Source organism: Phyllostomus hastatus, unplaced genomic scaffold (genome assembly GCF_019186645.2).
Source record: "Phyllostomus hastatus isolate PE091 unplaced genomic scaffold, TTU_PhHast_1.1 phas_contig_38, whole genome shotgun sequence".
Lineage (NCBI taxonomy): Eukaryota > Metazoa > Chordata > Mammalia > Chiroptera > Phyllostomidae > Phyllostomus > Phyllostomus hastatus.
This window is the reverse complement of record NW_025333869.1, coordinates 32672752-32698734: the sequence shown is the minus strand read 5'-3', so window position 1 is coordinate 32698734 and position 25983 is coordinate 32672752. Positions and strand designations below refer to the sequence as shown.

Below are 25983 nucleotides of genomic sequence, written 5' to 3'. Positions count from 1 at the left end.
GCTTGTGTAGCTCAGTGGGTTGGGCACAGGCCTGTAAACCCTAAAGTCACTGGTTCGATTCCCAATCAGGACACAGGCTTGGGTTGCAGGGCCAGATCCCATGTTGCCTCTCAGCTAAACCAATTGATGTTCTTCTCTCACACTGATGTTTCTCTCCCTTTTGTTCTCCATCTCTTCCCCATCTCTAAAAGTATATAATCTTAAAACATACTCACAAGGGTACCCCTGTCATGGCTACCTCACATCCCTGGCCATGGCAATTGTCCATGGCTGGCATGTGGCTTAAAGCAGGTCTTTCAGAGCCCTTCCTTGGGTTACTTCAACTGGAGCAGGGTGGAGAGAATTTTTTTTCTCTCTTCCCAAGGCTCTAAAGAATCTGAATCCATAGCTGGTGGCAGACAGGTCTCCTGCCTGGTAGAAAAACTGGTCTGAGAATGAATGGACCTCAGTCCCTGATTTCAGCCAGCCCCATGCCATCTTTTTATGGGTTTATAAACCAGTACATTTCCTCTTTCTTCTCAAGTAGATTGCTTGTCTCTTGCAAACCAAATCATCCTGACTAATACATCTTTTATCCAGAATCATTTTGTCTTGGAAAAAATTCATCCAGCTTTCTGTTTCCTTCTTATTAGATCAAGACTTCCTCTTGGGCATACACTCTGTGGAATCATTCTTTAAACTGAAATTTTAATCACTTCTATCAACACAACTAACATGAATGAATTACCATATGCCTTTGACACTTTCAATGCAGCGACAATATATTGAATACCTAGTATGTCCATGGCAACTGGCTCCCATGTGGACTAGGTAAACTACCTGGAATCTGATTGTGTTTATATTGAAAAATAAACAAGCCATAACTTCACCACTCTCTATTGCTGAACAGAAGAAGAAACCCTCAGGTTGACTAATGTTGGCTACAATTTCTGGAAGATAGTAAGTGCCATGCAGACTCTGGACTTAAGATTATCTAAGAGCTTGAAGGACATTTTTACCATCATAAGTTTTAAAAAACAGACCGAGATGTGTTCGGTGTAATGACTTTGGCCTCACTGAAATTATTCATAAGAGACAACCATTCCTATTAGGGATCTCTGGGGGTGGTGATTTCCTGTATTGATTGGGCTGTGTGACTAGAAGGCAGCAATTTTTATTGAGTATACAGAGATGTACACCACAGCTCAAATTTATTTAATCAACATGCAAGTTAATGTTGCAAAGAATAAGACCTTTCAATTAAATAGTTAAGTATGAGTTGTAACAAATAATGCCTATGATTGACTTTTTAAGTGATACTATTGAAGAGATTGAAGATAATCTTTCTCATAAGTAGGTTTTATATATGTGTGTGTATATATGTATATGTATATATATATACACACACACAACTTGAAACCTAATTTTCACATAAAGTGGAAAAATGTATTTTAGTTCACTATCCCAGTTTTCACAAATCATGTACTAGATAGATCCAAATTATAGAGTGAGGGATGAATAGTAAATTACCTTGAATACAGGAATTTAGAAATTCTAATTTTTTGTCTTAACTTTGTTCCTATATTATTGCATCTAAGCTGAGCCTCAGTTTCTTCATCTGTAAAATGAAAGGGTTAAACTACACAGTAACTGCCATTTAGCTATTACTATTTGCTAGGCAGTGCACTAGCACTCCATGTACATTTTTATACCACCATTTATTTCTCCCATTAATTCTTTTAGTAAGTAGTACTTTTTTTTTGTCTCTGTACATAAAGGAGACTGAGGCTCAGAGATCTGAAAAATTTTCCCAAGATTTCATGCTACAGTAAGTGGCAGAGTAAAAATTCAGACTAGATTAGAGCAGGTCAACAACCCACACTTAAGTATTTGATACTGCTATTCTTGGGTGATGTCAAAGATTCTTCCAACTTTAAAGCACTGTTCTTCTATGGCTATGTAACCATCTATTTCAACCTTAATAGGGTTTCATTGTTATGTTAATATGTTTGAACCAGATTGCAGTAGTTAATTTCTGATTAATCCAATAGTAATAAAAATGTGATTTCAGATCTATTTGTTCAATTATAACTGGTTTAGAACTAATTTTTAACAAAATTAAGCTACACTAGACAAGAAAAAAACAATGGTCATTTGATTCCAAAGCTCCTGACTACACTACATTTTTTTTTGACAAAAACCCTGTTTAGAAGGTGAATTCTGTCCTGAAAGGAAATTCACCACTCTTGGCTCTTTCTCAGTTAGCATAATCCTAAACCAAACACTCATTTTTCCCCCTGGTCTCCAATCCCTTTACCCCAGCCACTACAAACACCATCTGACCATGTGGTCTAACATGTAGTTGTTGTTGGTGGTAGCAATTTTTATCCTACTCCACCTCCTCCAAACTTGGGGATTCCAAGGGAAATCTATCAACAAGCTGATGGTTAGCTTTTAGAGTGTTCAAGGAGGAACTGAGGGTTGGACTTGCAAAGAAATTCCTTGTAGTTGCTCTCAACAGTGAGGGCACAGATGAAGCAGATAGAAATATAAAACAGTATAGAATAAAAGGTAAATGATACTCTAGGGCAGGGGTGTCCAACCCACGGCCTGCAGGCTGCACGTGGCCCAGAATGGCTATGAATGTGGCCCAACACAAAACTGTAAATTTACTTAAAATCTTTTTTTTTTTGCTCATCAGTTTTCATTAGTGTTTGTGTGTTTGTGGCCCAAGACAGCTCTTCTTCTTCCAGTGTGGCCCAGAGATGCCAAAAGGTTGGACACCTCTGCACCTAGGAACTCCTAACTGCTATGGTAAAAGCAAGGGGAGAAACAATGGGGAAGAGAAACAGTCCAGTTATAGGCAAGACTTGGAGAACCTCATTGAGGTACAAAGAAGGGAATGAACGTGATATTCTACAGCACTGTGAAGAGACTTCCCATAGGGAGCAGACTTCTAATCCAAACCTCTAGCTAAAAACTGAAAAATTCCATCAAAAACGGTTGTCGAGGGCAGAAACCACATTTCTTTTGCTAATTATTATGTCCTGTGCTTATAACACTACTTGATACAGAGTAGGTATTCAACTAATATTTATCAAATGAATAAATTATTCATCTGCTTTCAATACCTAAATGTATTTCATGTAGACCTGTGGCTCTCAAAATGTTGTCCCTGGACTAGCATCATTGACATCACCTGGGAACTTGCTGGAAGTGATGGTTCTCAGGCCTCATCCACACTTATTGAGCCAGAAACTTTCCCGTGAGGGCCCAGTAGCCTGTGTTTTAACAAACCCTCTGGATGATTTTGATGTGTGCTAAAATTTGAGAGCCACTGATGTAAGACAAAAGCCTAATTATTGCAATTTTACCACTGCCTCTAAAACTTGAGATATTTCATCTTCTTTTCCCAGCTTGTCTAAAATGGAAGGATGGGAATAGTAGAAAACAAACAGCAACAACTACTGCTACTGACAGGTAACATTTGAAACCCTTGGATGATAGTGAAAACTTTGTATTTTAAAAAAATCCAATTGTCAAAAATTCAAATGAAAAAACTCAGATTTACCCACGTATTTACACTGTTATTTTAACAACTTAGGGGAATGTCTCTGATAGAGGAAGAAGACCCCAGGCCCTCATAAGGCAATACAAATCAAAAATCAAATGAGGAGGTACCAGTTCAAGGTGGCTGCCCGGCAAACATTTTCCCTACCTTCCAAAGGCCCAGCTAAAGGGTAGAGCAAAAGGGTAGAGGAAAGCCAAAACAACACTGAAGATTTCAATTAATGTCTGGAATTTGAAGAAGAAAGAAGACAGTGGGGCCTTCTTGGACCATCTCGAGGGTTCTTGTGCTCCTGTTTGTAAATGCTGAGGCAGATTCCTGAGGAGCTGGGCCTGAAAGTTTAGCAAGGCTCCCTCTATTCCTGAAGTAGATCAGCATCCTTCACAGTATTTCATAGAATAAGAGAACTTGAAGAGACATTAGAAAATACAATTCTAGATTCCACATTAAATAGTTGAGGAGACTAAGGCATATGGAAGTTAAGAGATTGCTTCAAATTACACACTAGTTATTAGCAGACTTAAGACAATCAATCATATCTTCTTCCCAGTACGTTTCCCACCATATCTCATTAGCTGTGTCGATGACCAGGATTGTCAAGGCCTTCCATGACCAAGTCCCCTTATTTCCAGTCATATGTACCTCTATCACATTGTTGCATGAGGCGTAGAAGAAATACTGAGCTGAGAGTCACACACTCATTGCGCCCGAGTAACTGTATTGATTCACCCATCTGTCTGGTAATTTTGGGGAGTCTATGATGTATTAAGGAGTGGGGTGGGGGAAAAGAGGTGGGGTTGTTCTTAACCTGGATTTTCAAGTTTTTCTTTTTCATTTTAAAAGTCATTTATGAGAATATTATTTAGCCATGAAACAAAGGAAATCATGCCATATGCAACAACATCAATGGAACTTCAGGGCATTATGCTAAGTGAAAAAAGGTTAAATACCATATGATCACACTTATATGTGGAATCTTTTTTTTTAAAGATTTATTTTATTTTATTTATTTATCTTCAGAGAGGGAAGGGACGGAGAGAGAGAGAGAGAGAGAAAGAAACACCAATGTGCGGTTGCTGGGGGTTCTGGCCTGCAACCCAGGAATGTACCCTGGCTGGGAATCGAACCTGGGACACTTTGGTTCCCCGCCCGCGCTCAATCCACTGAGCTATGCCAGCCAGGGCTGTTTTTTTTTTTTTTAAAGATTTTGGAATCTTTAAAACAAACCAAAAAACACACAAATGCACAGATACAGAGAATGGAAGGGTAAAGAGTGGTCAAAAGGTACAAACTTCTGGGTATAAGTCTTTGGATGTAATAGATAGCATGGTGAATGTAATTACCAATTATAATCTATATTGTGGCTGAACCGTGTATTTTAAAATTGCTAATAGAGTAGATCTTAAAAGTTTTCATCACAAGGAAAACTGTGGTGATGGATGTTAACTTACTGTGGTGATCTTTTTTTACTCTATTAACAAATATTTAAGTTTTTCTTTATTTCAGAACTGTCTTTATGTAAAGACATCATTAAAAAATGCAAATATGCTGGAGATTTTCCAAGGAATAGAACAGGAAATAAAAGTAAAGGGGAATCAGAAGAACTGAAATTGTCCCAGAGAAGCTCTGAGGATCACACTTCCTTAAATGTCCTTGATAACCTCTTCACTCTCTTCCTCTGTGAACATGTGTAAATTCTGGCCAGGATGCATGGTGGCTTGCTCTGTATTAGTTGTATTCAGCTTCTCTTCCATTACTTGTTTGAGGACGATGAGCAAAGATTTGATGGCTTCTTTCAGAGTCATAGACTTGTGCTAAATGTCTTGCAAGGAGATCTTTGTACCCTCTGAAGCAGAGCCAATTGCTTGAGCATCAAACTCTATAAAGATCTCAGATGGATCTATATGGAACAGTTGGAGTCCCTTCTCATCAGCTCCTCCAAAACACAGTGCCACTCCAAAGGGACGAGACATGATACCCAGATCTGCATCTTCTCCAAACTGTAGAGCCAGATTGGACACAGCCCAGGTCACACTCTCCATTGTCATTGTCTCATGGTTCTGGGTCTCCACCCTGACTTCATCAATTAAAGTCTTAGCATTAGCAATTAGTCCATTTGTGGCACAACCTACATGAGCATCAATCTCTACAATTTTCTCAATGGTGCTGGCTCCATGAGTGGGGAGTTAATCCTCTTCACAGCTATGTATTCCCTCTGATATTTGGACCCCAATGGCTGTAGAACCAAGCTTGATAGTCTGAATACCATATTCCACTTGGAATAATCTTCCTACAGGAGAAAAGTATTCACAACCCTGATGCATTCAGACCAGGTGAGCAACGTGGCAAGGTAGGAGAAGGTGGTGGCAGAAATGAGGGGGTTTTTTTGCACTATACGTATATCAAATGATTATATTTACACTTAAAGCTATATGCAATTTATATGTTATTCATATTTCAATAATAAATAAATACATGAATGTGGGGTATGCTTATTAAATTAAATGAACTCTATCATGGTAACTATCGATAAATTATTTAATCTTTGAGCATCCTTTGGGGCTCATTACATTTTGTTGTTTAATATTCAGCTTCATAGTCTAATGAATGCATCAAATAATTAACATTTCTTTAATCATTAAACAATCAATATCCCTTTAAATATCAAATATCTGTACACATCTCATAACTAAAATAATTTTTAAAATATGGATCAAATGAATACTTTCCAAATATTTAAATATTGATTGTGAATGCAAATGCTTCTAAATATTTGCTTATTAAAATCACAATCCTACCATAATAAATTACCTGTAAGTATTTAAACGCTTAAAAAGAGTACATGTATACCACTAAAATAATAAAATGCTGGTCTGTACACCAAAACAAAAACTAGTTCCTCAAATCTTAATATGTTAGATTTAAATACCATTGTTTTATTTGTATTTCTTCTCAGGTTTGCCTCTCTATAGTTTCAGTAATTATAGTACTTTTATATCTCATCTGACCAAAGACAAAGGACCAGTCTCAGAAATGAGGTTAATTCATCATTTTGGGACCCACTGTGACCCACACCCCTCCCATTGGGTTCATTTGTGTGACTACCAGTGCCGGTGAACTGTGGGACACTGCTTCACCAGCTCTGGTCTGTCTTTGTTACACTGCTTACAGCCCCTATTTTCCTCAGAATCACCCTCAGCCCCCACTGTTTATCTTCCCTGCTAGCCCAGAAAGTAGCAGGTGCTCAACTATAAAGTATGGACTTATTTTTTAAAGAGATCAGACAAAATATTCATGTATAATTATATTCTCTTAATTTAAGGAATCAGTATTACTAAATATGGCCTATTATATTAGCCCTCTTGGTATTACAATACATTTTTATATACTTTCTATCAATCTTCTCTTTTGTGAATTATTAGGAATGATTTTTTTTCTAGATAGTTGCAACTTGTTCTGATTAAACATTATGTAATTTATTTTATTTTACAGTGATCATCTTGTAAGGGGAACCCCTTTACATCAGCTTTCTAAAAAAAAAGATTTTATCTATTTTTAGAGAAGGGAAGGAAAAAGAGAAGGGGAGAAACATCAATGTGTGGTTGCCTCTTGTACACCCCTTACTGGGGACCTGGCCCACAACCCAGGCACATGTACTCACTGGAAATCAAATCCACAACCCTTTGGTTCACAGGCCAGCACTCAACCCACTGAGCCACACTAGCCAGCATTATATTAGCTTTTTTGTCCTTTGAATGTTGCCTCTCGCATTTTATAGAAGTACACATGCCATCTGGAAGCACAGGCTGTCCCAGACCCCTCCCAACTTTTCCCTGACCTCAGAACAAGGAATCATCTACGTTCCAAGGATCATGGTGTTCCTCAGAGGAGAAACGTAATAAAGACCCAAACGTGAGCATGGATCTGCACAAGAACAGGCAGTAGGAGAACTGATCAAAAGAACTGGAAAATGCACGTGTATCTTCAAGGAAGGCCACACATTCACATAGCATTTTGCACTTCAGCATGGTGTGTTTACATATGCTTCTTTTCCTACAGGATGTGGCTTCATCAGTCACTAATACTCCCTTCTTCACTGACTACAGAGCAACAATATTCTATGATTCTGTTACCACCCTCATCGAAAATTAATATCTTGTTGAAGGTCTATGGGCTTTTTCATTAACAAGTCACTTGTTAATATTTTCATTTTTAAAATAGGAATGATTCTCCAATAAGAGGATTAAATTAAATATTATAAAAAGCATAGAAATGAAAACTATTTTGATACCTATTCCAACTATATTCTACTTATACACAGCCTACTCAGGGTTCCAAGAACACATCTATGTTTTCCTATTTCCTTATCTTTGCTCACCAGGTTCCCACCTGCTAAAATGCTCTTTCTCCTTTAATGTCTGTTGAAACCAGTTGTAGTTTAAATGCTGCCTCCTCTGAAAGCATTCCCAGACTTCCAGGCAGAATGGGTCCTTTCTCTCTTGTGCTTTAGGAGTACCCTAAGAATTCTGCCTTTTAAAACCACTGGATTATGTGATTTGTGCACACACCCATCTCCTCTAATAAATTCACAGAGGCCAGAGATTATGTTGTTTATACTCATAGCCTCACACAGCACCTTGTGTGAAGTAAGCAAGAGGTGTTTGCAAAGTCTAACTGAATGCTGATTGGGTTAAATCACTCACTGATTTTCTATTATTGTACAATTAAACTCAAAGTGTTATTGATGAGCAGGATGAATAATTATTTAAAACACTAGACTTACTCTGATAATATTGCAGGCTCTTAGAATCAAAGAAGCGTGGGCTTCTTCAACTGTGTGATAGAATTATCTAAAAGGCTTGTTAAAAATTCAGATAATCAGGCTTTTCTGCAGACCTGGTGAATTGGAATCTCTAATGATGGAGCAAGCAATTTGCATTTTTGAGATTTGCTCCAGTGGTTAGCATGTTTGAGACTGGCTTTGAAGGGAAGAGTCAGAGAGCTTAGAAGAAGACACGATAGATAGGAGAGATTACATAGGCAGAGAAAATTTTGGTATGTTAGCGGGATAAAAAGTTGGTTGGAATAGAAACCATGCATTTGGTGAGAAATCCAGGCCCTCAGCTCACCCAGTGCAGGAATCCTACCCAGAGACCTCTGACAACTATCTGTCCCTCCTTCACATTACCTTCCAAAAGCCTCTTAAAACAAGGCTTCTGATGCTGCAGTAGCTACATCTCCCAGGATATGAACCAAGGTGCAAGTGACAAAGTGAGGAAGGAGGTCCTTTTAAATTCCTAATATTATCTCATAATAATGAGTGAGATTTAAAAATAAACTCCCCTATTGGAACAGCATTTCTGTCCACACAAATGAAGTCTACTTAAATGAATGGGAGATCTGGCACCAGAACAGGTAGATTTGATTCCTGGCATTAACACTTGCTGACTGTGAGACAAGGGCAGGTTACTAAGGCTCTCCAAGTTTTTGTTTTGTTTTCTGTAAAATGGAGATGGGAGAACCTCCTTCACTCTCAGGATCGAGATGAGGACTTTTTCAGAGACAACAGCATATGTAAAAATGCATTATTAAACCTCAAAGTGTTCTTTATTACTATTTTCAACTCATGTGTCATTTAAAAGGTTTACTTCCAGAGCTTTCCTTCGACTCTCCCAGCTTCTCTCTGCTGGTGAAGTGCACCCTGAGTGAAAGCTTCACTATGACACCTATGATGACACAAATGGCACAAATGACACGAACAACATCTATGATGCACACAGGGACTTCCCACCTATTACTTACTAGTCATGGTGCACGTTAGGGGTAACAGATTGGTCCCTCTGGTTTTCAGGCAGAAAATGGGAGCGAGTTGCCTATTTTCTTAGATAACAATGTGCTACACAAACCCATGCATGCCATGGAACCTGTTCCTGTTCACTACCATTGTCCTGTTTTGAAGGTCATTGAGTACTACTTTTGTCAAATGCCTGGCCTAATATTCAGTTCCATTCAGAGTGGATATGAACTGTGTAAATCAGAACAAGCACTTTAGAAAAGAGAGTAAAGGAGGCCACACCACCTGTTAAATGAAAACCAGTCCTTTTTAGTGGTTTAGGTCTCCTCTCTGCTGTAGGAGGAAGAGTTTTATCCTACCTATCCATCACCCAGAGCCCCCAGAGCACCTTGAACAGATATTCATTCAATTTTCCTTGAACTGAATGCACTGTATATTTTTATTCAAAAGGATCCTAGTTTCAGACATGCTGCATTGGTGAGTGGGTGGTTATAACTTTATACTGCTCTGAAGAACTTTGAGTTCCTTGTGCTGCTTCAACAGAATCTTTCCTTGAGAAGAGTCCTTGACAATCCAGCATTTTCCAAAATATGTTCCATGCACACAAAATCAATGTTGTGATTCTGTAAGACACCCCTTACAGAGCGGTGGGTTCCAACTGTGAAATACTGTGTTTTGCAGTGTCTAACGTGCTCCTATGTACACTGTGCACCGATGTTTCTGGTCCAAACTTTCAGGGAAAAAATATCTTGTCTTAATTTTTAATTCATTTTTTATTTATTTATATTTAGAAACAAAACCAATCATCGTATTCCAGGGTATTATTTTGTAAACAGATACCATTTAACACATAAGCATAAATAAAAGAAAAACATTTATATAGATACGGAATTAGCACTACCCATGTATAATGTGCATCCTTATTTGTCCCTCAAAAATTGGAGCAAAAAGTGCGCATTATATAGAGCAAAATCCGATAACTTTAGGAAACACTGCCCACCCCTTCTTGGGAGGGTCTGATGCACAATGGCATGTTAAAGGCTCTGAGAAGTCCTGCTTTTAGTTTTGTGGTTTCGGAACCTGTTAATATTTGACACAATTTGGTACATTTTGCTCTCTCGGTACCTTAGCTTTCAATGCCCTTACTGATGTGGCATGGGCTGTATGTCAGTGAGGAAGCCATCTGTTTCTATGCTTTTAACTGCCATTCACTGCTTGTGAAAATCTGTCACTAGACTAACCTAACTAAGTCCTAACTGGCTGATCTTGTGGTGATGGTGTAGCCTCTAATTGCCTTCAAGGTAAAAGTGAACAGCATTTTTTTCTTCAACTTATTTTTTTTGAGTAGTCAGTGAATTCTCATGATTCAAATATCAAAAACTAAGAAAAGGTATTGAGTGAGAATTCTCCCTCCCACCCCACCCCCAGTCTGCTTAGTTGCCATTTTCCATCACCAACACCAAAGGTAACTGTTGCTTTTAATTTCTTGTTTAACCTTCTCAAAAATGTTCTTGACAATTCACACTTACACATGACTTTTTATAGGAAGAGTAGGTTATTATATACATTAGTTTCAAAGAGCAAAAATTGTTTATCATCATCCTAAAGGTCATAACAATCACAGAATTGGATTCTCCCTCAAAGCCTTAATTTGCTCATGTGAAGAAAAGATAAGAAATATGTTAATGGAGGGCCTGTAAGTCTTGGGTTTGGAAAACCAGAGACTTTTAAAAGGAAAGAGGCGATATGTGTTAAGTTCATGAACAAACTTAAAATGCAACCTTGCCATGCAGAGACCTCTCTGGGATACTGAATTGCTGATATGGAACATGCATCATGAAAATGCAGAGAAAAAGAGGTAAAAACAAAATGAGATATGCCAAATGAAACAAAAAATAAGTGAGCAAGCAGGGGACCAGGGAGAGGGAAAGGATAGCAACAGATGACAGAGTAGAATATTCAGTAGTGATGCTATTTCTTTTTCAGTTTTAAACCACTGAAGCAGGGGGGCTGTCCTAGCATCAAGGCAGTATAACAGATGGTTAAGAGGATGTAGAGTCAATCAGGACTGTTTTCATGTCCCAACTCTTCACTTAGTTTCTGTGTGATGTTGGGCAAGTTACCTAACCTCTCTGTGCCTCTACCATATCTGTAAAATGGGCAAATAAGAGTACCTACTTCACAGGACTGTTGTGAATTTTCTAAGAGATGGAGCCTGTAAAGAATTTGGTCAAGTGTTTCACCCAGATGAATTAGTATTTGCTGAACAGTGGTGATTGTGAAGGAGACTAATAAGTAGATAAGCTATTTACATGGTATCCTTACCTCATCCAAGTAATAATCCATTCACTTAAAAGTTCAGACTGATAGCAGGTTGTTTGAACTCTGGTTCATTGGTTAGTGTCTACCTGAACTCTGATTTTTTGTTGGTAGTGATGCCTGTTCTTTCCTTTTGCTACTGCCTTAGAAAATTCTGATGTATCCAGTGGATTTGGGCCTTACTGGGTGTTTGAATCACTGAAAGACAATTTCAGTTCCAATGGATAACAAAGTCAGATTCTCATCCTTTATCTTAGTCCCTGGCAATGGGTTAGTGGACTAGAGTCATCTTGCTAATTTGTAGGAATGGCTGAGAGGAAGATCCATTCCAAATATTACCCATTAACTCAACAAAAGCTGCACTGAGCCATGTTCTTTACGTTAAATAGAAACAATACTTGGAAAGTAGTAGGCTGCAGTCTAGCATCCAGCTGTATAATAAGAACCACATTGCTGATGTCAGCAACTAGGAAGCCATAGCCTGTGGGAAGTCTTTGGGACTCTAGCATCCGCTTATATTTATAACATCTTTGCTTTTTTTTGCCCTTGAGTTAACACATCATCTTAGTTTTTCAAAGAGAGTTCCAAATCAGCGAGGGCTGAGCCTATTTAAGAGCTGACGGGAGAATGATGCCATTAAAGTAGCTCTTGCCCAACAAATGAGGAATAGAGTTACTTCAGAAACTAGAAATCCACAAATTTCTTTAGAACTACGATCTCCAGACAGTTCTCAGACACTGGAGGAAGTCTAAGACTTTGGAACCACCACAATGTAGTGAAGGAGATGAATTTTTTCACATGTGGCCAGTGAAATAATGGCTAGCTGGACTTAGTAAAATATTCAAACATTTCCAGGAAATATGCAAGCTATGGATCACCAGTTATTAGATATAGTCATGCATGTCTTGTTGGGGCACTCAAGATGTGAAAAATAGTACTTAATATCTCTCTGGATGATTCTGTTCTGGAATCAGCTAAATGACATGAAAATTGTCCTCTGTTATGGATGAGAATAATAAACTCACAGAGTAATTTTTACCCTGAATTCAAACCCTGTCTGCTTCTCCCTCCCCTCTCTGTCCACATGCTGTAATGGGATAAATGATGTTTTCAATCAGGGAGGGATGGGAGAAATTAAGAAGCTTTAGGAAAAGTATATCCTGAGTTTCCAAAAAACTGTCTAGGTCAGTCCAGAGTCTAGTCAGAAAGTGTATTCATCCTGTTGGATATTTCCATTGACAGCGGAAGCGAGGCAGGGACAGCTGAAAATGATTACACTTGTGACCCTTTCCCAGGGAGATCCTGAAGTTGAAGGTACTTGGAGGCTCACAGCTTGTTACCATTTTTCTTTATTTCTCTGGGTAAGCAGTCATGCTGAATGAATTTGTGATTCACTTAATAAACACTCAGGGGAATGATTTCTTGCTTCCCCAAGCCATGTTTTTAAGTCTGGTCTACACCACCCTTCAAAATATGAAAGAAAGAAAAAAGTCTTAGAAAACCAAATGACTCTTTTCTCAACACGGATGAAGAATGTTCTCATTCTGTTCATGTTATTATGGAAAGGAGTGTGCAGGAATGGGATGGGCAGTAAATTGGGTGTCAGCCCTATTTGCCAGTAGGCTGGTTAAGAAAATTACTACATTTCAAGTGGCTTGAAAAGTGTACTAAAGTCTAGATATGTAAAGTCATATTATTCTTCTCTATTTGGTGAGCCTGTCAGACTTGATAACACTACTCGACTAGTTTCCCTGAAACTACTGTACAGCTAAGAAAATATGCTATCGTAAGACCCTCAACTACACTATCTAAAGTGTTCACTCTGAGATATGTGTTTTTCCCATTTGAAAATTGTTGCCCAGAACTATGTGGTCTAACCATCACACAGCCTTTTTAAAGAAACTGAAGCAAACAGAGAACATATATTCTGCTTACACTGAGCTGAAGCATTTGGTTGGCCCAGTCAGCTGACTTGTTATGCTCAGATGCACTTCAGTCAACTTAATCTGGCCACTCTTTGGGTGAAATGTCCAGATGGCCCAAATAACCAGCTTCACCTGCAGTTATTTGGTTGTTTTGCATGGAGAGGCACTGATTTAAGGAAATCCTATGGCATATTAGTTTAAATATTTTTTAATGTTTAGCAGAAAATTTAATTTCTGAGAATATAGTTTCGGTTTACAAAGAGGGGCATGTGCAAAGTCTTTCAATGCTCTGTGTAACAAAACTTAATAGAGATCATTCTGTTAGAACATACTGTATATGAAACATAGATAGGTTCGAGTTCAAAGCTGTTTGCTTCACGGTAGCATTCTATACATATTTTTATATTTGTATACCTTACTAGTCCTGGAGTAAACCAGTTGTTCAAGGATATTATAGCATTGCCAAATAGCCAAACAATGTTTCACTATAGTTTATAGCTACTGAACTTTGCCAGAAATTCCATACACATATTCCATACCTGTTTTACTTCAGACCATGGAAAGGAAAAAGTAGGATGTTCCAATATCGCAATGCTCCTTTGTGAAGACTGTATTTCTCACTGTCTGCAGTAAGGAGCTTGTGGACAGGGCCTTCCTGTGTGGAGAACATTGTTGGCTTGCTTCATAGATAACTGTGCCAGTGCTGACATAGAAGGTACAGCGCTGAAAGTATACAACATACATGCCATGTATGGCCATTAAAGCTTTAGTTAAACAATCACTACAAGGTGGTTTTAGTTTGGCAACTACTTCACCACTGGTATTTAGATAGCTTTTGCTTCTGAAAGATGTTTAAACCATCTCCTAGAACCCACCACTTCAGGTTTTGGGCTTGATTTAATTTTAACTCTCATTTATGACTAAAAGCTCTTTAATTTCCTTCTATCCAAGATTCTTTTTCTCCTGTTATAGCTTTCAATGACTTTTCTCTTTTACCCACTTGTTAGCCCATTTGCACACTAAATAATCCTCTAGGTTTTGGTACAAGTTGTATAGTGTAGCAGTAGTGGGGATCGCAGTGGTCCTAGTAGTAATACATAGTAAAGTGTAAAAATAATAATAGAACAATAGCTGCTGTAGTAGAAATAGCATGTTTTTGCTTTCCTAGAGTGCATTCTTTCTGTAGGAGACTTGACCTCCCTTACTCTTGACCTACATGGATACAGGGCCTGGGCCTGGCCAGCTGGAGCATTTCACCCCCTGGCCCCAGTGACTAACTCACAGCTGTTCATGAGATCCAACCAGGCCAATGGAACCCCATGCTAGGATTTTCAGGAAACTCTTGAGATCTCTTTCTTTTGTGATTTCTCAGCTGAGAGAATATCTCAGCACCCATCTTGTCACCTCATGAGTGAGACAGTCTACCTGAGAATGAAACCAATCAGAGAAACTCAGAGCTAAGCGATTTAGAGAAAACTTGTAGTGAGGACCTTGGATGAGCCCCTAGATCCAGATGCTCCTGAAACCTTTCTTTTCTCCTTGAATCAAGTTGAGTTGGGCTTCTGTCACTTACAACTAAAAGAAGCCCAACTGGTACAGGGTACAGTGGTAACTGTGCCATTTGTGAGCATTGCTTGTGTGCCAGGCACTGAGATAAGCACTTTCATGGATGTCCTCTCATTGAATCCACACAATAATCTTGTGTTTGTTCTCATTTTGTGGATGAGGAAAGAGAATTAAAGAGGTTAAATACCTTCTCTGAGGCCATACAGCTGCTGAGGAACACTAGAGCCTCTGAATTGATAATATGGATAAGGTTGACTTTGGCAAGATGGGCCTTTGACATTGACACAAAGAAATACTCTGATGGGAGGGCTGCCATTAACTGGGAACTGAGGCTGTGACAGCATCAGTTATTAAGTTATTAACTTGGCCAAAAGGCTGGTTAGATCCTGAGATTCCCCACAGGGTATGGGAGAGACAACAGTCCCAGGCTTCCACGGAGAGACAGGATGTATATCAGGCTCTGCGTATCATGGTGCCTTAATGCCTGGATGAATTAAGGTGGCTCCTGAAATGGGCCTTGGGATTGGCCCAAATGGGGTTAAGTGGCTGGTGAAAGATGAGGCAGAGGTTGGCCCTAGAGTCCATTCCAGCAGTATTTGTGGCTTGCAATTGATTTGTCATGGTCTGGCCCAAGGCAAGGTGAAGTCATTGTGGTTGAAGGTAAAAATGATCCAAGCAGGTTCACAGTGCTAGGCAGGGTCTGTGTGCCTCCCATCCATTCCTTAGCCCTCCCCTGCCCTGCTTCTCAGCAGGATTGACCCCTGTAGTTGCCTGTCCCAGGCCCCAATGTTAGGTGGCTTCTGCCTGGGTACAGTCAATGGCAGTCACTGGTGAGAGATCGGCAGGGCGAACAAGGCTAAGTTAAGGTGTTTCTATTCTTTATTTTCCACCTCAGACTCACTCTCTGGCAACTGCTGGGTCTCCTCCGTGGCTCCAGCTCTCATAAGACAGACCCACCATGGTCCCACTTCTGCCTCCTAGCCCCAGCCCCCAGAACTCTGGAAATGTTGCCTTTGTCCCTCCCGCCGAGGGGCTAGTTGAGGCTTCCTGCTAGCACTGTCCTCTCCTGGTGTCTCAGCTCCTCCACCACCTGTGTAACCAGTCCCCTGTTGTAAATGTTTGAAGTGTTTCCTGTTTTCCTGGCTAGCCAAACATCCCAAACTCAACCACTTCATGATGCCAGCGATCCTCCATTTGAGTACCCTCACAGTACTCGCAGTACTGTAGCATGTGCTAAAAATAAGTTGGTTGCTTACTTAGTTGCTGTGGAATCTCTTGCCAACCTGACAGATCCATTCATTTCCTCTGTTTTCACAGGACTGCTCTGCAGAATCAAAGATCCTGTTTCTCCACTTCATTTTAATGGGCTGGCTGGTCCCTTCAACTTCCTACTTTCTTCTTTGTAGGCTGCTAAGAACTGAGCAACAGGAATCATTCCTGAAAACCCTTTCCGTCTTCTTAGTAATTGTATCAAATATCTGACTTTGTGTGGGCTGGTCAGAGAAAACATACTTCCCTTTTCACTAAAGGCGAAGCATCTCAGCACCACTCATTACTGCAATTGCTTGTGTTTTGTGTTGTTCTGTTTTGTTTTTAACTTAAGGGGCAAGTCTGACTTACCCTGAAAACAGTGGTTCTGGTTAATGAACTTAGCATACCAATTCTCATTTAATGCAGTAAACTTCAAGAGTATGCTTTTGTCTGAATGGAGGCAAATCACAGTATTCTTATACCATGGTATTGAAAAGCATCCATCATTAAATAAACATCATTTCTTTCAAGCCATTATGTCAAAGTAAAGTCAACCTGAATTTCTTGTTTTGTGCCTGAAAGAGTCAGAAAATGTATATTTAGCAGTAGCTTATACATCTGCCTGCTTTTGCCTGCAGAATGCTACATTTCCAATCCAAATCTTTCTTGGTTTAAAACATTTTCTGCCTCAGGAAGCAATCCAGAAGGTTCTGGATGGGCATGTGGGGTCAACAGCACAGCTGACTGGAGCTGACTGAGCCAATGGTGCAGCTTTGGTACAGTGTGTTGTTGGCTGTATCATCTGTAATTGGGGTTGGCCAGAGTGGGAGAACTTTGGAAGGATTCACAGGAAGTGAATATTTCCTGACTGGCTCATCCCTTGCTGACTCTCCAGCATTTTCTTGTCTACAACAAAAACATTTTGCCTTGTATGTTCCTGCCCAGAGCCTCTTGAGACAGTGGGTGTTTTTTCTTTCATTTTCAACTTGTGCCAAATGTGTCAGGAGTTAAGTCCATCATGCATAGGTCTTGGCCCCAGAGCTTTTGGGGATGTGGCCTATCTGTTTCTGACACAGGCAGCACACTAACCAAATGTGTCTGTAAGTCTGACCCTTTAAGGAATCTTGGCTTGGTGCTTCTAGAGAAATGAGAACCATGTTAAAAGGAGACCATGGAAGCAGTCCTGACAAACTCTCCCATTCCTATGATGTAAGTAAAAATAAAAAGAGAGTAGAAGCCACCTAGCTTGGATGTCCAAGGGGACAACTAAGACAAACCACCTTTAGTATCATCCTTGGTACCTAGCGCTGGTTTTCACTTCACCTCAGACTAGATCCTCTAGGCAGGGCCACCACATCTGGCCAGAGGTCAATTCCAGGAAACACCATTCTTATAAACTCTGAAATTTAATCTGCTCAACCGTACACAGTGACCCTATTGTAGGAGGAGGCATCCCTGGCTTCCCTTGCCACACCTAAACCTAGACCTAGGCCTAAACAGTCTTCTCTCCCTTAGCCCCAACTTTCTCCCTATGTAAACTGTTCTTCAGTTTCTTTGCCTTGACAAGGGGGGTGATTCTTACCTCCAAAAGCTTTTGAAAGCTGACAAAGCAGGGACTTATGTTACTTGGGGAAAGTTTTCCCCCAAAGACAATGTAGTATTATTTCAAGTTGGCACTAACAAAATTACTCATTGAGAATGAAAAATGTACCCATATGAGCTAAACTAATTCCATGTGCGGAGAAGACTGTGGAAATTAGCAAGGGCTAATGTGGTCCAGGGTCTTCAAGAAATGAGGCTGACCTCAAGTCAACCATGCTTTGGAAAATCGTGGGTCATAAGTGGCCTTGAAATTATTATGACCCTATGTATCAATATGACTCTTGAGTTGAAAATTGTAACATTCATTAGAGTCAACCATATTAAGAAATTCTATAGCTAGAGAAGATTTTCTTCAAGTACAATTGAGTTCAGAAGGAAGGGATAGAGAAGCAGCCATTGGAAGCAAAAGAAGCTCATGGAACCAATGAGACTTTCTTGGTGAGGAGCAACTGGAATGGCTTTGAAAGGAAGAGTCTGAGAGGTTAGAAGCAGACCAGAGAGACGTGAGAGACTGCACAGGCTGAGGGAAAGTTCTGTATGTTGGCAGGATAAAAAGTTGATTGGAATGAAAATCATACATTTGAAGAATGAGAGATACCGGATTAGTGGGATACAGTCATCACAGACCACAGACCACAGAGGGTTAGAAAGACACTGTAGGGCCTGCTTGGTGCTCAGACTCCAATGAAAGTGCTCCTTCCACGTCCCTCAAGCCAAGTGTTTAGGGAAGAGCCTACTCCTTCAACCAGGTCACAATTTAGAGGGTCTTAAAACTTTTTTTTGTTTTTTTGGTTTTTGTTTTCTGCATGGTCTGGTTATTTTCTCTATATATAATTTCTCATGTGGGGACACACACCACTTTGTCAAATAAACAGTGACTTCCTTAAGGGCTGTTCAGACTAGAACTTGTTTTCGAAAATGTGTTTGTCCCTCAGCAAAGAAAACAAATAGACCATCCTGGAACTGGCATCCTTCAAATTAGAAACCAAAGTAAGTTGCTGCAAAGTACTTGTCATTGATAATTTATACTGACACCAAGGCTTGGGTGGTTTTTTTTTAGCTTAAGTCTTTAAACACTCTTTTCAAGTGGTATTGAACATTTAGTCAATACATAGACCTCCCTGAGACCATGGGGTTAATTTTCCCATGCAGTCCCTGACTCGGGAGTGGGCCAGTGCAACCACAGCAGCCATTAGACATAGACTTCCTTGTGACCTTGAGCCAGTCCTCAAACAGAGAGACCACAATCTTTCCATGGTATTCTCCTTAGTGTAGGTAATGTACAGAGTATGTGCTTCAGCCAAAAGGTTTTGGTTGCAAGGAGAGAAAACTTAAGTGAACTTAAATAAAGGTAAAGATATTGAGATGCCATTGGAATGATTTTCAGACAGTCCTCAAGGGAACTAAGCTTGAACGTGGGAAGCACCAGAGAGAAGGCAGCTTCTCCTCTGTTTGTCTAGAACAGCACAGTCCCTCTTCTGCTTTCCTGTGTTGGCTTCATTCTCCTCTGTGAAAGCATATTCAATTCTTCTTATTTGTGGCAGTTATGTTCTCCAAAGTTGACACAATCACTGACCTAGTGAATACTGAGCCATTACTCCCAGGAGAGTACAGGATTAGGTTCCTGCTAGCCTCACAATATTTTTTGCCAACTGATCGATAAATAACCTTATTTTATGTGTATTTCTGTTTTAAGGCACATTATTGAAAGCATTGTTGATTCATCAACATTGAACTCATGGCCAATAGCACTCTAATGTATGTCCAAGGGAAGCTTATCTAACACATGTATTCTATCTGTAAGGAGCAGCACAGCCTTCTTGAGCTTAGGAACACTAGATAGCATTTCAAGACTGTGCCTGGATGTCATTTTAAACAATGAAATCACCAATGAAAATATGAAAATGTGACACTCAATAGACCCTCCAAAAAACTCTTGTTTTAGGAGAGTTGAAATAAGAAGGCAGAACATTGCCTTATTCCATATTAGCTGGGAACATGGCATTGGGTGACTCAAATTTTTCACCATTTTTCTCGTGCCTGTAAATGACTGCAAAAGTATCACAAATACTGATTTGGGGGATATAAATATAATTTAGTGAGTAAGCAAAATGACAAATATGGAACACACTGATAATAAGGATTGACTGTAGCTTCTACTCGTAGCTGAAGGTTTCTGTTTCCCTATAGCTTCAGCTTTCTCTGTGGCTCTCATTCCCCCCAGCTGCAGCATCAGCCGTGGCCTGCATGGTATTTCCCCTCTGCTCCCATGGTTAAGTGTCTCAGTAACTTCAGATCTCCATTCCAAATACCACCCTCTCCCCAAAGAATCTGTTTGGTCTAACCTAGCCTTTGAATTGATTCCATTTGGCGTAAATGTCCATCATGATCCAATCAACTGGGGTACCAACAAGGGTAGTGGGTACGTGTTAGAGAAGAGAAGTCATATGGTCCATAGGCTCCTATAGGACTGAACATAGGGCATAGTCAACCAAAAAGAGAAGTCGAATATTGCAGATGAAGTGACTACTTTTCAGTATAACCTCAGGAGTACCAAGAAAAATCCCTTTCCACTTCCTTTCCTTCCGATATCTAAAATTTCCTTCACAAGGACAAAGAATATTTTTTTCATGATTGGAGATAAGGTTTAAAATGCCCAAATGCATTGGCAGTTTTAAGACAAAGAATGTTGATTCTCACAGAGGTATACATGACAAATGATAAGTCATTCTTCTGAAATCAGAGAACTGAAGAAGATAAGGAGAGGAAAATGTGCTACAGAGCAGAAAGTAGCATAGCAAAGGTAAACAAAGTGTTCTCAGGGGACATGACATTTGAATCCCAATTTTACCTGGGTTGGTGTTTGCTTGTTGAATGGTTTCTTTTGTTTTTGTCCCGCACCCTTCCCTCCTCCCTACATACATACTACAGCATCTCATGGTCCATTGCTATGTCTGTGGGAAGCTTTGAATGAAACCCCAGAGCAGCCAGGTCTAAACTTCTCTAAACATCATCAGCTAGACACTATCTCAACAACTCCAAACTCATATATCCAGCTTTCGTGGAGTTGGACAGAAATTCAGCTAACAGGACTTTGCTCTTTAAATGCAGTTTACTAGCCCTGGATTGCAGATTTAGTAATTCAACGGATTGAGTGTCGGCCTGGGAATTAAAGGGTCACCTGTTCAGTCCCCAGTCTAAGGTACATGACTGGGGGTGCAGGCCACATCCCCAGCAAGGAGTGCAGGAGAGTCAATCACACGTTGATATTTCTTACCCTCTCTTTCTGCTTCCCTTCCCTCCCTAAAAATAAATAAATAAAAACTTTTAAAAAATAAATGCAGTTTAGCAACTATCTCCTTTCATCTGAGCTTTCTCTTAGAATCTTATTCCAACTCCAGTATATCAAAGTGCTTCTTCCAAACAAATGTAAACATAAGTAAACTTAATAACAGATGCCTTCCAACGATGTCAACAGACTACAATTTTCTCCATCTCATGACTATAGAAAGGGAGAACAGCAAGACAGAGAAATCATCCTCCTGGGATCAAGGAGATGGGAAATTAGAAAAACGCAGATGAAATGGCACACCAATGGTCCTGGCAAGCCATGGAGAAGTAAGATGACAAGTTTTCAAGGAGGTGAATTGGAGGCAAAGGGATGAAGGTAGGAGAACGGTGAATGATTCCTGTGTTGTTGGGTGGATAAGAGAAAACAACTGTAATCTTTGAAAAGAAGAGCAGTGTTTGAGAAGGTTTACTCCCAGAAATCTGGGGAAGTCCAGGCTACAACTTCAAGAACTGGAGGGATTTGGAAACCAGTATAACTGGGATTAACTAAGGGCTCACATACATTGCCTGACTAAGGCCAGGTTAAGCGTGGCTCACAACATTATCTAAAGTCTCATTGAATTTCAGAGCTAGAACAACCAAAAATAAGAAAATCTGCTTTCTGGTTCCAGTCAACATTTTCAATTGCTTAACTCAAGGTAAGCCATGGGACATAGATGTTAGAAAAGCTTATGGCTTCTCCCTACAACACATCATGACCCACCCCCCCAACTCGGAACTCTTCCCCACTATGTTCCTGATGTCATATCCTGGCATCCTAAAAGGATTGGGGGAGATTACATAACTGTCTGAAGTATTACAGAATGTGAAACGATAAACAAGCTAAGTAAATTGTGAGACATGAGTCATGATTCTCTTTGTTCTGCATCTTTATAGCTGCATTTAAAAAAATTACATGTTTTTCTTTCATGATAGAAATTGAAAATAAAACAAGATAATAATAATTTTTTAAAATCCTCTAAGTGCCCTCTGTTGGAGAAACCTATTTTATCATATCAGGTTATACCGAGGCAACTGCTATTGAAATAATAACCAACATTTTTTGAGAGTCTATTGTGTGTCAGGCACTCAAAACCACCTACTTCTACACCAGTTTCAGAAATGAGGATACCAAAAACAGGGAGGTTAAGTGATTTATCTATGGTCATCAGTTATTAATTTTCAGAGACAAAAACATGAACGTAGGACTGCTTGTGCCCCATATCCATACTCTTACCTATTACACTATCCCATCTCCCCAGTCTCTTCTCAGAGCAGACTTCTCAAGAGACCCAACCAAAGCAAGCCTGAGGTTGGCTGCCCACCCTACAACCGCCTACTATTCTAGTTCACACTCATGTTACAAGTGGAAACTTACTGCTACAGATTTCCAGGTGTTACTGTTATCTTTCTCTCATCCTGGTTTTGGAAGAATAGATCTTCAAGCTCCTAGGCAGAACCTACTGCCAACTTTTGATAAGGAAAGAGATATATTAACATATAAAATAGTAACAAGCCTTAGAGAATGATGAAAAAGTATTTGTACTCATATTAAGTCTGTTAAAAAATATAACTCCAAGAACAGTTTTGGGGGCAAAGGGAATGAAACCAAAACTGATAGAGGCATAGGTGACTAGATGGACTGAGGATAATTTTGGAACTAAGGATTTAGAAGTCTTTTGGGAGAAGAGTTCTTCTGAGCCCTCCAGCCCTCAGTAATGAAGTTATGTGCCCTCCTCTCTCTATAGATAAGAGTTAAGTTCTAGGGATAAATACTTTGTTTAAACAAAGCCATGGCTAGGTGATGGAGATACAGGACACAAAGACAAACTCCATGCCCTTTAGGAGATTACAGATTGATTAGAGAAGGAAACAGAATATAAAAGGTTAGCTCTGAAGTTTCATTGAAAATCAATATTTTTATTCAAAGACACATGATTTCAATGGACACAGGAAAATTTTCAGTTAAAAAATCATTACCTAGTCCTGGCTTGGTGGCTCAGTTGGTTGGAGCAGAATCTTGGATACCAAAATGTTGCAGGTTCGATCCCCAGTCAGAGCATGTGTGGGAGGCAACTGATCTCTCTCTACCCCCCACCCTTCTTTTCTTTCTCAAATCAATAATAAAAATATCCTCAGGGAGGATTAAAAAGAAAATCATTATCTATTCATTATTTAAAAAAAAAACAGAAAAGTAACTCTTGGGAAAAAGGAATGAAAAAACTACCTTTATTTGATAACAGGTATTTACCAAACCAATCAAAAGTCATATTAAATCTTGAAATTGTATAAACACCCCTAGATAGTTTAGGCATAAGACAAGAATGCACACCAGCTATTCAACATGGACTTGGCAGTCTTAACCAACCCACCAAAAAAGTTATAAGATATAAGATTGGAAAGGAAAAAACTGTCATTGTTTGTAGTCTTCTTGCTCATTTATTTTAAAAAGCTGACAGAATCAATGGACAAACTTTTATAAATAAAAGTTTAGGAAGATAGCTGAATAGAAAAGCAAAACAGAAAAATCTAGTAATAATAATTGGCAATTGTATAGCACTTTGTGTAATTCAGAGCACTCAGACATGTTCTCATTTAAAAAAGCTCCTCCCAAATCCTGTGAATTTGATGTATCATCATCATACCCATGATCTGCAGCCACAACTACATTGTTTCCATTTGACAAATGTGTAACTGAGGCAGAGATTGAATTTTTTCCCTTTTTAAAAAGTGAGATATGGGTCAGAATGGCCATCACAAACAAATCAACAAACAAGTGCTGGTGAGGTTGTGAAGAAAAGGGAACCCTAGTGCACTGTTGGTGGGAACATAGGCTGGTGTAGCCACTGAGGAAAAAAGTATAGAATTTCTTAAAAAACTAAAGATGTAACTGCCTTTTGATGCAGAGATCCCACTGCCAGGATTATACTGTAAGAATCCTGAAACATTAATTCAAAAGAACCTATGCATCCCAATGTTCATAGCAGCACAATTTACAATAGCCAAGTGCTAGAAATAGACTAGTGCTGGAAAGAGAGTAAGTGTGCATCAGTAAATGAATGGATCAAAAACTGTGGTACCTTTACACAATGGAATACTACACAGCAGGAAGAAAGAAGGAACTTCTACTCTTCACAACAGCATGGATGGAACTGAACCCTGTTATACTAAGTGAAATATGCCAGTGAGTGAAAGACAAATACCACGTGATCTCACCTGTAAGTGGAACCTAATCAACAAAACAAACAAGCAAGCAAAAGAGGACCAGAGACATGGAAATAAAGAACAAACTGATAGTGACTAGAGGGTTAGGGGAGGAGGATAACGGGAGAAAGAAGAGGAAGGGTTGTCAAGGAACACGTATAAAGGACCCACAGACAAAGATAATGAGGCAGGGAAGGATTGAATGTGGGAGGTGGAAGTGGGTAGAGCTGGGGAGGGTAATGGGGGAAGATGGGGAAAACTATAATTGAACAACAACAAAAAAGAAAGAAAAAAGTGAAGTGTGATTTATATATGGTGGTATTCACATTTTTGGTTTTATAATTCAATGTGTTTTGACAAACATATAGTCATATAAGAACCACCACAATCAAGATAAGATACCTGTCACCCCCTCCCCACTTCCAGGCCCTGATAACCACAGATCTCTTTTAAATCCTATAGTTCTACTTTTCCTTCATAAAAAAAAAACTTTAGCCTTCATATAAATGGAATTATACATTATGTAGTCTTTTGCATCTGACTCCTTTCACTTAGCATAGTGCATGGCTTTGCAAGCTTGTCAACACTGGTATTGTCAGAAGTTTTTAAACTTTAGTCATTCTAATAAGTGTGTAGTACTGTCTCATTGTGGTTTTAATTTTCGTTTCCTTAATGACTAAAGATGTTGAGGACTTTTACACACTGTTGGCCCAATGAGAAGCACCCATTGTACCCACTAGTTCAGTAGATGTGCTTCACTGAGTGAAGGGGCCATTGGGAACTCTTCTCATCGTGCCAACCCAGAGGACCTGTCATTGTTCTTCAGCTGGATCAGGCTGTAGACAAGGATGTCGCTCCACCCTCTGGGTGAGGCCGCCATCTGAGTGAGGGTACAGAGGAATTTGCAGCTCCCAGACAATCCTAAGCACTCAATAACCACTTGCTCTCAAATTAATCTATTCTTCACAGAGCTCTCTCTGTGAAGAAAATGGCTTTTATTTTAAAAAAATAAAAACAGGTTTATGAAGAACTTGAAGAGCTGGAGCCACTGAAAAGAAATACAACACAAATTGTGAGGAATCTGATAAACTGGCTAAGCCTAATAGAAAAAAAAGGGGTACACAGGAGTTTCAATATAAGTGTTATGGGAATAAATAACCAAAATGAAAATTCAGTAAGTTTTCCTAAAAGGAATCACTGTCATAAGTTAGACTAGAATTCAAAACTCCTCATTCAGAGCCCAGTGGCCAACCATCAGAGCCATGGACGTCTGCTCTGGGGCTGACAAATCCTTCCATGATGCAGTTACTGAGGAAACAAGCTCTGATGTTAATTCCTCTGGTTCTGTTGGGTTATTGCTATCTCACTCAGTAAAGAAGGAGTGAGTAAAATATTCCCTTCATTTTGAATGTGGAAGAGGAGACAGAAGGTAGTAGAACAATAAT

At 39.5% G+C, this 25983-nt stretch overlaps 1 pseudogene; it reads right to left on the bottom strand.

Moving 5' to 3' along the window:
• Positions 1-5190: 5190 nt before the first annotated feature.
• On the bottom strand, positions 5191-5871 carry LOC123821181 (annotated as a pseudogene).
• Between the last annotated feature and the right edge of the window lie 20112 nt (positions 5872-25983).